Raw genomic sequence first — 15,013 nt, 5'->3', positions numbered from 1 at the left:
CCTCATGCTTGCACGCGAGCTCTTTACCCATTGAGACACCTCTTAAGTGGGTCACGTATGACTTTATGTGTGACTGGAGGAATTGATAAGTGTTAGAATATGTGTCTTGATTTCCAACCTGACACTCATGTTTCTGGACAACCTATAAAATTATCTTAGAAGCTGAGGGCTTGTTGTCATTTGTTTTCTGTATCATTTTTTTTAATTTAGAAAGCTCTTTTGCTGAGGTGTCAAGATTTACTGAATGTCAAACCAGTGCCTTACATAACTGAGAATCTTCCTCAACACTTTAGCATCAGGCTTTCTTAAGAGCCTAGGGGGAATGGAGACACACACACACACACACACACACACACACACACACACACAGAGAGAGAGAGAGAGAGGGGGAGAGAGAGAGAGAGAGAGAGAGAGAGAGGAGAGACTAGTATTAGCACTGTCTGGGAATCTATTAGAAGTGCAGGTGCTCCGCCTTCCCAGACCTGCTGATCCTAAACCTGAGTTTAAGCAATTCCCCATGGGATATGTTTGCACATTCATTCACAGGTTACCCTGGGGGGAAGCAAGGGTTCTAGGGAACAACAGGATTGAAGATGGCTATGAGGTTCTGGGAGGCCAGAACAATTGGGAGGTAGACATTCAGAGACCAAACAGTGTCACTTGGAGTCCACTCTGCTACCAGGGCAGCTGGACCCTCGGGCACCTGCCAATCACTGCACTCCACTCGGTAATCTCCCATCTACACAATCAGAGCAGTCAAGCACCCAGTGCAGCTGGGCCTCTGAATTATAGGCTGTGGGCAGATGGCGGAGATGGCTCTGTGTGCCGTCCAAGGAAACAGTGAATGGGTGTGCATCAGGCCCCTTCCTCTGGCTGCTTCCCTGACAGCACACACCCACTGTCCCCAAGAAATCAGGCTGCACCATAACACATCAAACCCTTACTGCCTCAGAGCCCTGCCTCGCTCAGGGAAAAAGCCTGGAGCCCCTGCCCTCTGAGGTGCAATCCTTGCCTCTACATGTGCAATCCTCTCGTTCACCACACCCCTCCCTCCCATCTCCTCAGAGCTGGAAGCAGCAGAATGTTGGGTGGAAGTAAATGGGGAGTTAGCGGGAGCATGTGGTACCATCCACCGTATCTGCTCCATCTGATACAGACACAGCTCAGTGAAGGTCATCCTGGGGAATGGGAAGGGTTTGCGAGTCCCAAACATTAGATAGGCCACACTACTGCCAACACTCCTGTCCCTGCCACCCATCAGGTCCCTGATGCCAAGTAACCCATTCTCCCCACCATTGTGTCTCTGCCTTGGTCCCCCAGAGACTGAAAGCTTTCTCCATTTCCCATCCTCCCTTGCAAGGCAATATTTCAAATACCCATTAGGTTATATGGGGGCATATCTTCCAGGGCTCCAGCAGATGGCTTCACACTAGGCCTCAGGCTTCCCTGTTAATGTTTTTGAATACTCCCCTGCTCACTTGCTTTTCTGCCACACTGATGTAATTCTCCTTGCATCTCCAGGGCACTGGGCAGAAACTAGACTGACCACTGTGAGGTCTTTTGAACTGCTGTTTTGGGTAGGTTTTGTGTGTGTGTGTGTGTGTGTGTGTGTGTGTGTGTGTGTGTGTGTGTGTTGCTAACACAAAATAGAAAGGTCATCAGAGCTGTCATTCTGAAGATGTGGCTGGGAGAATATAGTAAAGATGCCAATGGTGATGTTGGTTACTGATACTGCTACCTGCAGGACACTTGCTACATGCCAAGCATTGGAGACAGAGAACAAGTCTACACAGACTAACAATCACTTGGACACTGTACTATGGTGAGGCCCTATCCTTGGTTGCTGAGGGTGTTGGTCTGTTGATGTATAAAAACATGATTGGGGATTATAGATATCACCTAGATGGTGGAGTACATGCTTAGCATCCATACAGCCCTCAGTTTGATGCCCTCCTTTACCCCATAAACTGAGTGTGTATCTTTTGGGAAGTAAAAGCAGGAAGACTTGAGGTTTGGAATCATCCTTGACAGACACAGCAAGTTTCATACCACCTATAGGTGATTCTGTCTTTTAAAAAATGGGGGCAGGGGTGAAGAAGAAAGGAGAATTGGGGACTGGATACAAAAGCATGTGCCTGTAATCCAAAATTTTGGGATTGCAAATTCAAGGGCAATCTGGTCTACATGGTAAGACCCTATCTCAGTAAATAAAAACTCATACAAACAAACCACCACAACAAAAGCAAGACAGGAACTCCAAATAAATAGCAACAAAACCCCACAACTTAAACACACACAACTGGCATTTCTGCTGGTGGTTATAGGGTGGAGCTGTCTGTGGGATGGGCTATATTAGTTCCCTGTTACTACTATGACAAATTGCCATAGAGTTTGTGGCTTAAAACAGCACATGTTCATTCTTTTACAGCTCTTGGGCTCATCCTTCAAAGTCAAGGTGTTGGCAGAAACTGATTCCTTCTGCAAAGAGGGCAGAATGCTGTTTTCCAGCTTCTAGAGGCCATCTGCCTCTCCTTGCTTGTAGCTTCTCCATGGTGAGCTCTTCAAGGCTCAACACTCTAGCTTCTGCTTCTGTCATCATCTCCTTTCTGTCCTCAAATCTTCTTCATATGAAGAAAGTTATGGTTACCCTTAGGGATGACCCCAGGTATTATCTACCCTCTCTGATCAATGTAACCAAATATCCTACAGAAAGCAATTTAACCTGTAAATGGGGCATGTATATCACCTCTTCCAAGGTTCATGGAACATCATGGGAGGAAGACAGTTTAGAAAGAAGGAAAAGCCAGAGAATGGAGTATTACAAAGTGCTATGTTCTGTACTTGACATGGCCATTGTACTCATCAACTCAAAGCAGCTGTAGTTGTCGGCACAAGACCTGTACAAGATGAGACCTGCCAACATTCCGTCAGGGATGGAGGCTGGCTTGCTAAGGTCCATCCTCTAACCGAGGGACTGATGATAGTTAATGGTTACGAGGGAAGGAGGAGGAGTCGTTTTCTTTAGTGGTGTAGCCCCTGTAAAATTGCCCATGCTCTTGCATTTGTGGTAGCCCCAGGAGAGCCATATTCCAATGAATACCCCCCCAAACTCATACTCATGTAATTAAGCTCAGTGTGTCACAAAAAATAAAATCCCAAACAACAACAAAAAAAAGAAAATTGGCAGTTGACTCCTTGGGAAGAAGAGTTTCAACAGAAGAGGGCAAGGAAGGTAATGGAGGTGGAAATGATCAAAATATACCAAGCACATGCACTAAATCATCAGAGTAAAAATAAATAAATTCAAGAAGCAATTAAGGAAGTGGATGTTTATTTTGGCTAACAATTTGAGATGAAACAGTTCAATGTGAAGGGAGAAGGATGGCAGGGTGAGACTGATACGAAGCTCTGTTTCCAGTAGTGTGAGACTGTTTACTAAAATCTCCATGGACCAGACCAGGTGGGAGATAGGGGGCCTGAAACAGAGCTCAACTCTAAACCTCAAGCTTCTGCCATCCCCAGTGCCCTAGCTAGGTCCCACCTCCTAAAGCTACCATGTCATATAAAAAGGGCACCACCACCTGTATATATGTGTGTCATATGGACATTTCATATCCAAACTGTGACAGATAATCCAGGATAAAACAATCTCATCCAAAAACCTTTCATTAAAGGCGTTGGTGGTTTATGCCTTTAATCCCAGTGCTCAGGAGGCAGAAGCAGGTGGATCTCTGTGAGTTCAAGGCCAGCCTGGTCTACAGAACTAGTTCCAAGACAGGCTCCATAGCAATACAGAGAAATCCTGTCTCAAAAAACAAAACAAAACAAAAACAAACAAACAAACCAAAACAAAAAGCCCTATATTTAATCACACCTGCAAACCATGTTTACCACCAAAGATGATGGTAATAGTTTTCAGGGACTAGGATCTGGAAATCATTCATGATATCACATAGAGCCTCTGATAACCTTGGATAGCAAAGAAGCCCGTCACAGAGCCAACCACAATCTAGAGTTCCCATTGGGGCCTCTATCAGAAGGCTTCTTCAAGTCCATATCCCTAGTTGGGACCTGTGGTGGGTGACACTTCAAGAGCCTGTGTCATTCAGCTCCCAATACTTAGTGGAATCAATCAATGAACCAACAAATCACCAGCATCTACAGGATCCTTCAAGTGGTCATTCATCCCTGCTGCACTCAATATTTATTAATTTCCTAATGTATGCCAGTCTTTGTTCTAAACAGTTGGGATACATCAATGGCCAAAGCACAGAGAAGTTTTTACTCTTAGGGAACTAACACTCCATTGGTGTCAAGAGGTAATAATTAAATCAAACGAGACCAATCATGTATTATTCTGTAAGGTAACAAGGTATGAACAAAAGGGAAAATAGGGCAGGGGAAGGGCAAGTGTGTTTATTATGGGATAGGATAGGTGAGGGTATTAAAAGGACTATTCACAGAAGGCAAGCATAGTGCTGCTCGTGTTCAATCCCAGAACTCAGGAGGCAGAGGCAGTAGATCTGTGAGTTCAAGGCCAGCCTGGTCTTCATAGTGAATTTCAGGCCAAAGGGAGAGAGAGACAGACAGAGACACAGAGACACAGACAAGAGACAGAGAATGACAGAGAGAACAGAAATAAAGAGAACAGAGACAGAGAGAGAGAAAGAGAACAGAGTCAAAAATAACAGAGACAGAGAGAGACCAGAGTGAGTTCTGAAGAAATAAAAGGGGATGAAATGAGCAGTCTTCTTAGCTTGTCTTGGAGATGAAATCTAGAAGATCTTTTTCTGGGTTGTCATATGTACTTGAATGCTGAGACAAGACAGGGCCTGGACTAGACAGTAGTCTAAAAAAAATGTGTTGTGTCTGACTGGTTACCTTCTAAACATCTGTGTTTACACCCATGGTTATTGGTGTTAACCTCTCCATCTCAGAGGGAAACTTTTTCTTTTTTTTTTCAGTTAGTGGTAGTTTCAGTGTGAACTCATAACCAGTTAACTCATAACCAGTTAAGCTGCTGAGAATAAGTGATTTGTGCTCTGACACAATGGCCTTGTGGTCCGTCATAAACGAAAGAAAATATCAAACACCTTTATACCTTCTCCAAAACTCAGGGGATATAAAGAAAGAAACAGGAAGAATATGAGAAACAGATGAGTGACTGTTGAGGAAGGCAATGGTCTCTAATAGCAAGCTTCCAGTTCTCCTGCCCTAACCCCCAGACTCATCCATGGCCACTGTGTGGGCTGGCTGTGTAAGCTGCTTGAGAACAACACTTTTAGGCTGTTGAATTTCCTTCTACCTCTTCCCCAAATCCCCCTTGTCTCCTAGTCCCGCCTATCTTGCTTTCCAACTGGTCATCAGTGTTTTGTTCATTTACCAATAAGAGAAACATATTTACAGAATGATATCTCCCATCACTTTCACTTGTTAAGACATGCTAGATCCTTTGCATGCATCTCATTAAAAAAAAAAATCTTCCAGGCAGGGCAGTGGTGGTGCATACCTTTAATCCCAGCACTCAGGAGGCAGAGGCAGGCAGATCTCTGTGAGTTTGAGGCCAGCCTGGTCTACAGAGTGAGTTCCAGGGCAGTCAGGGATACACAGAGAAAGTCTGTCTTGGAAAAAAAAATTCCCACACATATCAGGAGTGTGTTTGTGTATGTGTGCATGGATGCACACATATATGTGTGTGTGCACAACTGGGCATGTTTCGTTACCTTTTCTACCATGTGGGTCCCAGAAACTGAACTTCTATCATCACCCTTGGCAATGCCTCTATCCATTAAACTTCTCTTTAGCCCCTATACATTTTATTTAAGACTTACAACAACCCACAAGGGTAAATATGGATGCATTCAACCCAGGAAGTGTTATGGTTAGACACTTCAGTATTGCTACAGACTAGATGTTTTGTGCCTCTCCAACATCCATGTTGGTGGAACTTAACCCCAAGTGTGATAGGTATAGGGGGTGATAAATTTTCAAGGTGACTAGATCATGAGGTCAGAGCCCCCACAAATGGGATTAGTGTTCTTAAGTAAATGGTACCAGGGAACAGTCAACATGAATTGTGGTTTTGATAATTTCTGTGTAGTAGAGAAAGGATAGAGGGGTGATACACATCATTTGAAGCAGATCACACTGTTTCAACTTTCCAATTCCAGATTAATAAGTGCTAAGTGTATTGCTGCCATAGAACCAGAGGAATTTGACAATCAAGCAAATTTGGCAGACAGAGCAGTTATCACATTAGTCCTTTGGCAGGTATGATACAGAGGCCCAGATAGTTTAGCTGGTTTGTTGAAGGTCATACTGCCATTCCATGATGGAACCTGGAATAAGACTGGAGTGTATTCCGCCATTCCCACTGCTTCTGCTTAAAACATTATTTAAGGTTTTTTTTTTTTTTTTTTTTTTTTTTTTTTTTTTTTGCACATAACAGATATTTACAATTTAGTACCATAACAAAGTAGAAAGTGAAAAAGAAATATTCCTTCTATCCCATTTTCTGACTGCAACCATTCCCCATGGCAACAGCCACCACAGTTTGTTGTGGTTTTTTTTTCCTTCTTTGTTTCTCATCCCAGTGGGGAAGACAGAAGACTGAAGACAGAATCAGATCTTCAGGAGTGTTGCCCTGGCCTGACTTAGGGCTATGAGCCAAATGTGGACACCTTGAGCAGGTTCCTACATATCTTAGAACCACAGTCCTTCACCTATAAAAGGAGAATCATGTCTCTGGTTCAGAGTGTTAGGGGTTAAGACAGAACATCAATGCAAGTGAATTGTAAGCCCCTTTGTGTTTTATGAATGTTGGTCAGCATCATGCTCTGCCTGTTTTCTTCTTTCTGGAAGAGCCCAAGACCATCCATGGTGTTTGTGTTTCCACCAAGAGACCCTGCAAAGGATGGGTTGGATATGGGACTTATTTCTACAGGGACAAGGAAATGATTCAAATTGTACCAAGTGCAATTAAAATTAGAGATTGGAAGAAACTTTGTTTTGGAATCCCAAAGGAGGTTGTGCTTTGAGATGTGCCTTTGACATTTTCTCAAAAAAAAAAAAAAAATACTAATTATAATGCATTAAAGCTCTAGTCTTCCAAGAATCAAGGAGATGGATAAGGATGATAAGACAGGCACTCCAGAAATTAGAATTCAAGTACAAGAAAAATTTAAGCAAGCCAATTTTTGCTTCCAGGTCCAGCTCTAGGGTAGCTAGATGGATGGATAGTGATCCCTAACACCTTCCCATAAGATAACTTTCATGGATCTTTCCTCCCTGGAATTTATTCATTCCCTTGAGAGAAACTTAAGCCAAATGGCCTTCTGTCCCCAGCTCAAGCTCTGGGGTGGCCATATGGACCCACTAAAGCCTGGCCTTCTTTAGGAGATTTCTGATTTTAGAAATCCATTCAGAATGCCCTTTGGCCTTGGAGATTACTCTGCCATTGGTGATGTTGTATGAGACAGGAGAAAGCTGCTACCTTCAGGATAATGAAATGAATTGGAAAGGCTGGAATTCGATGGGAACCTTGGGAAAGGATGGGAGAAGTTTCTTCTTCCAAAAAGGAGGCACATCCAGGAGGCAGAGCCACACCCAAGAGGCTGAGTCATCCTCTTCTCTGATAACTTAGAAGAAGTGAGGCAGGGAGACCAACAAAATGGAGTATGTGTACAAACCTATTGCTTTTAAGCTAAAATTTGAAACATAGAATTAAAAAGAATAGGGAAAGTAGAGGAATAATATTTTCTAATCTATTCTAAGAGGCCAGTACTACCCTGATTGCAAAATCTGGAATGAGGCCTCCATCTTTCTGTGCTGAGACAGAGAAGGGAGACAGGAAGGGCTGAACCTGGCCTGGTCTTTAGAGTCTCTGTCAATGAATCCTCAAGTCCTTTGGGGCTGTTGAAGGCTTGTCAAAGAAAGACCCCCAGTCAATGTGAGGAGGAGCTCCATGTGGGGCAGGGTATGTCTTTCTCTCAGGCATAGCTACCACCACCTCACAAGCCTAAGCAGGGACAAAGTCCCCTTCCTTCTCCTCCACTCAATGTGGACGATGAAGGTTGGCCACTCAGTGAGAACACACACACACACACACACACACACACACACACACACGGGGAGGGGGAGGGCTTGCATGTCACTCTGTAGTATAAACTGACCTGAAACTCATTATTAGCTTAGACTGACCAAATGCTGGTGATATAAGACACCACTCACGGTTCCTATGTGAAGACATGATAAGAACATGAACACACACACACACATATACATATATATATATATATATATATACACACATATATATATACATACATATATACGTATATATACACGTATATATATATACACATACATACGTATATATGCATGTATACATACATACATATATATATACATACATACATACATACATACATATATATCAGGCATGTATGTAATGACTGAAATTGAAACTTGTAAGGCCTAGAGTCTCAGTCTCTTTAGATCTATCTAGTTCTTCTCAAGACCCTTGAATAGCTCCGCTGAGTCACACAAGTGCTGCCCAACTCCACAGGCCCCTTGCCTGCTGTCTTAGTTTCTGTTTGGCTTGTAAAAGACGGCAACATCAACACCTCATCCATCACTTAGGAACAGCCTCAAAGTCATCTTGACCTCCTCAGGTTGCTATGGCAATGGGGGGGGATGGGGGGAGTAAGAAAAAGGTCTTTTTATCTGGTAACAGGAGAGAACAAGCCTTCCTGTCCTCCAGTGCAGGCCCACAACCATGTCCCTGAACCCAATGCAATCACAGTATGTGACCTAAACTCCAACATCACAGGTACATGGCTCAGATGTCCCATGAGGCCTGCTAAGCAGGCCTTGCCAGGAGCAGAAGGGAGGAGTATAGCATTTTTAAACCCACTTTGTTCTGGGGGGGGAGGGGATTAAGCTTTGTGCCCACTGACTAATTATCTATTCGTTTTGTTTATTTGTTGTAGTTGAGTTTTGTTTTGTTTTAAGGCAAGGTCTCACACAGCCCAGGCTTGCTTGAAATTTAACATATAGCCAAGGATGGCCTTGAACTTTTGAGCCTCCTACCTGTACCTCTCAAGTGCTAATACTACACCCAGTTTATGTGGTACTGGGGATAGAACCCAGGGTTCCATGCATGTAAGGGGAACAGTCTATCAACTCAGCTACAACCCTTGATCCCACATTATATATTCTTATTCTATTCTTCAATGAATATATCTTTAAAGCCAAGCATGATGGGACACATTTGTAATCATACCTCTTAGGAGGAGAGGGCAAGAATATCAGGAGTTCAGATACATAGGGAGTTCAAGGCCAATTCGGACCACATTCATGAGCCCCTGTCTTAATCCCGCCCCAAATAGAAATTCTGTATATATTTTGATGACAGACAATCCAATGAGCCTGACTTTCAAGTAGAGCAATAAAGACAGGGTCCCACCCATTTCCAAGACAAGAAAGGGAGGCGTATAGAGGCCAAAGTCCAATCAGTCTGGGTATAAATCAGGAATAAACCCCACTCAGATTATACTTAGATTATAATTGGGCTATTAAAGCCCATGTGTTTGTTTCAATGCCCTGTACCACAACCTCCTTTAGCAGCCTTTTAACTCTGGATACATTGCTCTGGCTTTCTCATTCGTGCCTTGGGAATAACTATTAACATCTTCATAGAAAGCAATGAGCAACTAAGACAAAGAGCTACCACATAGAAGCTGCTCAACAAACGGTACTTACAGTTGCTGGGATGGTACGGTACAGTGCAGATGTTCCAAGGATCCAGGGCTTGGTTAGAGTCATACACAACACAATAATGGGTGGGGGGGGGTGGCTAGGAAAGGAGAACTCCTCTTCCTGTTGAGAACGTTGTCATTCCTCTCTCTCCCCTATGTAGGCCATTGTTGTCTCTTTGAGTAGAGAACTAGGAAATTGTTAGACATTGTCCATCCTTCCAGTGTCTATTCTCTCTATGAATAAGCAATCTTTGAATATTTCAACCTCTATGCTTGATATGTCTGGTACCTGGAGCTAGGTATGGCTGCCTGTTCTCCTGGCCTGACACTCAGTATAGACAGAGGAGGGTCCTATGAGACTCATCCTTAACAAATGGTAAGCCTGGAGGTCAAGGAGACCAAGGGTTCTGTGGAACCCTGTCTACAAGGTGATGGAGAAAGATACACATGCATCTTCTATTCAGCACTGTAAGGACAAGCCAGACAGACACCACTCCTAGCCTTTCCCTGGCAGGCGGGTCCATAGTGGGACCAGATGTTGCCACCAGTCACAGCTTTTGTAAGCTTATAAGTTTTAAAAAGGTCAGGAACTTTGGTGGTAAAAGTTTTACAGACCAGTAAAATTTTACTAGGGAAGATGGAAAACACAGCTACAGTGGAAGACGCTGGAGCCAGGAGCCCAGAGGAACTCAGCATTATCCCCAGGGGCTGTGGGGATTAAGGTAACTGCAGATGCCACACTCTATGTTCTGTTTCAACCAGGGAAATGGGTGCAAGAACAGTGACCAGTGGTCTGAGGGTGCACACTGGCATCTCTGAGTGTGGGACAATACTCTCCAAGCATGCACATGAGTCGGATCCTCTTCCTCCAGTGCTGGGAATATTGGACACAAAAAGCCAGCCCAGGCCTGTGGGTCCTACACTCTTAGAGCTTTTCATTAAGCAGACTGGCTCCCTGCCATATGCCATCTGCGTGTCTGCTTCCATTCCCTGGGAGGAGCCTGGCAGTCTGAAACAGAGCTCAGGAATCAAATTAGCCAGGCCTCTGCTGTTCCTTCGTCCCCACTGGCCAAGGCGAGTTCATCAAGGCCTCACGTTAATTCTTATCTTGTTTAAAAGGGACAAAAGTGACTCCACAGTTTCATCTGAGGCAATTTACACCCTGCCACTGGCCGCGGCTCCAAGTTCCCTCTGTCTGTTGTGCCATCAAATCCATTATTAGGACATTTCTTCAGGGGAAACTTGATTGCCGCTCCATCAGAGAGGCTCCCAGGCAATCTATCTCCATCTGAGGCCACGGCCTGCCCGGCTCCCTCTAATCTTGTTATCTAAGGATTAATTCTCTAATGTACACACTGCATACAATACATCCTCTTTTCCCCTAACCCAATTGGATGCCCCAAAGGATTCCAGTACTGAACACAGAAATGAAGGCATAGGGCCCATGGGACAGGGTCTCCAGGTTTTTTCATGATATTCTTTAATTTTCAGTGTTGAAGAGCTAACCTAGAGCAATAGTTCTCAATCTGTGGGGCTTGACCCCTTTGAAGTCAAATACCAAATATCCTGCATATTAGGTATTTATGTTATGATTCATAAGAGAAGCAAAATTACAGTTATGAAGTAGTAACAAAAACACTTTTATGGTTGGGGTTATCACAACATGAAGAACTAACTGTATTAAAGGGTCACAGCATTAGGAAGGTTGAGAACCACTGAGTTAGAGCCTTACCCATGCTACCCACGCCTTCTTCTACTGAGCTCTGTTCTTAGCCTTCTTAATAACCTAAATATTTTAAATTTAATTTATAGTTTGGAGGGGTTTTCTTTCAGACATGACGTCATGTAGCTCAGGCTAGCCTCAGACTCTTGCTCCTGTTGCCTTCGCCTCCCTCATGATGAGTTTACAGGCAAACGCTATTACATCTGGGAAGTTTTGCTGTTGTTTTAGTGTTTTTTTTTTCTTGTTTTTTTTTTTTTTTTAAATTTTGAGATAGGGTTTCACTAAGTTATCCAGGCTAATCTTAAACTTGTTGCTTGCTTGCATGTTTGTTTGAGACAGGGTCTTGTATACCTCAGGTTGGTCTTGAACTCACTATGTAATTGAAGGTGACCTTAAACTTCTGATTTTCCTGCTCCTCAGTTCTGACATTACAAGTGCACACCACCATGCCTTGCTGGAGACTGAGTTTAGTGCTTCTTGAGTGCTAGGCAAGCTCTCTATGAACTGAGGTATCTGTCCTCAGCCATGCTTGAACCTTGGTCCCCTTTCCTCAGCCTCCCAAGCAGCTGGAATTACATGCATGAGCTATCATGGCTTCCATCCTACCTCTTAATAGGTCCCCATTCTACAGTGTGGAAGGCCCACTTCCCAGAGGAGGGTGATGGGAAGGGCAGTCCACACTCCACCTCCAGCTGCTTCCTTCCCTGCTCCATCTCTCCTTGCCCTGCTCACCTCAGACTCCACCCTATCTTCCCTCCTTGTTTTCCTTCCCTTTTCTTCTTTCTCTCTTCTCTAGATCTCCCCAGTATCTTCTGTTTCTTTGTTCCCTTTTCACTCCCACCGTGGTGTGGCCCCTTTTAGACATGATGCTTCCTCCTGATTTTCTGCCTTCAGATGGCTGGCATTGCTCAGGTATCAGAGCTTCATAGTGGAACATCTAAGTGTAGTGATTAAGCCGTGAGAATTGTTTCTCCTTAATGATAAACACGCTGCAGCAGTGACCCCAGTGCATGTCTGTTGAAAGTTCACCCCTGGCTTATTGCCATGTGTGGGGATCCCATCAATTAGTTGCAGCATGTTTTCTGCAGGCTTCACAATGCACCTAGTGAGAGGAGAGATCCTGCAGCCATCTGCAGCAACTTTGCAGGTGCAATGGTTCCCAAGCAGAAGACAGAGGTAACCTAGGAGTTTTAGTTGGCCTCCAGGGTAGGCTTGTTTTCCTTCATCATTGGGTTTCTTTGGGTCCTCAGACTGGAAACGCAAGAGGTACCCTGCATCTTTCTGTCTTTTCTTGCCTTTCTGTGAACCTCAAAGCCTGAGAACATTCACTCTGGGATTGGCTGGCTTGACACATTATTTATAATTTGGGGTCACCTATTTCCTAAGTGTCCTTTTCTACTACTTTGTCTCACTGCCATTCTCTCAAGATAAAATCTATGGTTTGATTTTCATTGCTTTTCTGAATGGTTACTTTGGAAGCAAACAGATTTACAGAAGAGTAACAAGAGCTTTGTAAGTTTGATGGAACCTTCTAGAACCAAACCCTGGCTGGCTATCATTCCTAGGAAGGGAATCTGCCTAGGAATGTCGCTGTGTGCAGAGTTTATAGTGCATGTGAATGAGTAAAGGACTAAGCCTGACCAAGACATCTGTTTGTCGTTTAACTACAACTTAGGGCCCTGGGGATGTAGCTCAGTTGATAGAGTGTTTGCCTAACATGCATGAGGTCTAGTACCTGGTCTAGTACCACATAAACCAGGCTTCGTGGTAGGTACATGTCTATAATCCCAGTACTTGGAAAGAGGAGACAGGTGTATCGGAGTTCAAGGTCAGCCTCAGCTACAAGAGGCCTGTCTTTAAAAAGTATGTTACATTATTCTTGGGGCTAGGGATGTGACTTGGTTGGCAAATGCTTCCCTGGCATCAGGAAGCCCTGGATTCCATCCTCAGTGCTGTATGAGGTGGATGTGGTACACGCCTGTAACCCCAGAATCCGAGAAGTAGAGGCAAGAGGATCAGGAGTTTGTCATTGGCATCCTTGGCTGAAGCCAGGTTGAGCTAGATGAGACACTATCTATAAGCGAACAAATAAAATAAGAAAGATAAGAAACTACAAATCAGAAAATGTTTCCTTCTTACAATCTGTTCCACACTTGTATTCAATTTAAAAAGGAATCACAAAGAACCCAAGTGTTTCGTTGAAGTTTACCACAATGGATATGGGAAAGTCTTGCCTTTAATGTGGAAGAGTTGGGAGAGTTTTCACCTACATCATGTTGGGGTGGACTACCTCTGTGCTGAAAGTTGTACAGTCTTTTAGCCAGACAATGTTCGGGGCACACAGATGTGTCTCTGAGAAGCAGATGCTCACCCATTTTACTCACAAAGAGAAAAGAAACATCTTAAGAAAGCCGAAGTTAGGAGAAGGTATTGAAAATGTGTACAAAAGGATAGTGAGCAAAAAAGGGAAGGGGGCTGGAGGGATGACTCGGTAGTCAAGATCAGGCACTGTTCTTGCAGAGGACTTGAGTTCAGTTCCCAGCACCCATTGGTGGGCAGCTCTAGGGGATCCAACACCTCTGGCTTCTATGCATTCTCCACACATACATACACACAATTAAAAATAAAATCTTTAAAATTTAAAATACACTTTTAAAAGAAGGGAAGGAGGCTATGAAATTATATATTATTTATTTATTTTTATGTGGATGTGTGTATGCCAGGACCACAAGCATGCAGGAACTTAAGGGGGTCGAAAGAGACATCAGATCCCCTGGAGCTGGAATTACAGACAGTTTTGAGCTGCCATGAGGGTTCTGGGAATTGAATCCAGGACCTCTGGAAGAACAGCCAGTGCTCTTAACTACCAAAGTGTCGCATTAACACTGACTCTCTCTGGGACAGTAAGCCTATGGATGCTTGTAATTGTGCTTCATGATTTTCTATAATTAATACTACTTACTTTTACTATATCTAACAAAAATGCATAAAAAATAAATACACATGACATTAAAAATGTGTTTTTGCAAGGCTGGAGAAATGGCTCAGAGGTTAAAAGCATATATTGCTCTTGTAAAGGACCCAGGTTCAGTTCCTAGCACCTATGACAGGCAGCCTGCAACTGCCTGTCACTCTAGCTCTAGGGGACCCAATATCCTCTTCTAGACTCTAAGGGCATCTGCACTTACATACTACATACCCACCCACCCCTACCCACATACACATGATTAAAAGTAAAATAAAATTTAAGACTATTTTAATCCTGTGTATATGAGAGGGGGAGGGAAAGAGGAGAGAGTTGGGGGCAGGGGGTTCATGTTCTATGCACAGCCTGGGCTAGCCTCAAGCCTGCCACTCTATTACCCCAACGCCCCATGTGCTGAGGTTATGTGTGTGAATCACAGTACTTGGTTCCTTGCTTAGTTAACATTTAATTTATTTTTTGTTTGGCTGTCTTTTGAGACAGGATGTCAGGTAGCCCAAAGTGGTCTTAAACCAGCTCCGTAGCTCAGAGTGGCCTGAAACTTTCGAT

Source organism: Phodopus roborovskii, unplaced genomic scaffold (genome assembly GCF_943737965.1).
Source record: "Phodopus roborovskii unplaced genomic scaffold, PHOROB, whole genome shotgun sequence".
NCBI classification, from domain to species: Eukaryota; Metazoa; Chordata; class Mammalia; order Rodentia; family Cricetidae; genus Phodopus; species Phodopus roborovskii.
This window is presented reverse-complemented; position numbering follows the sequence as displayed.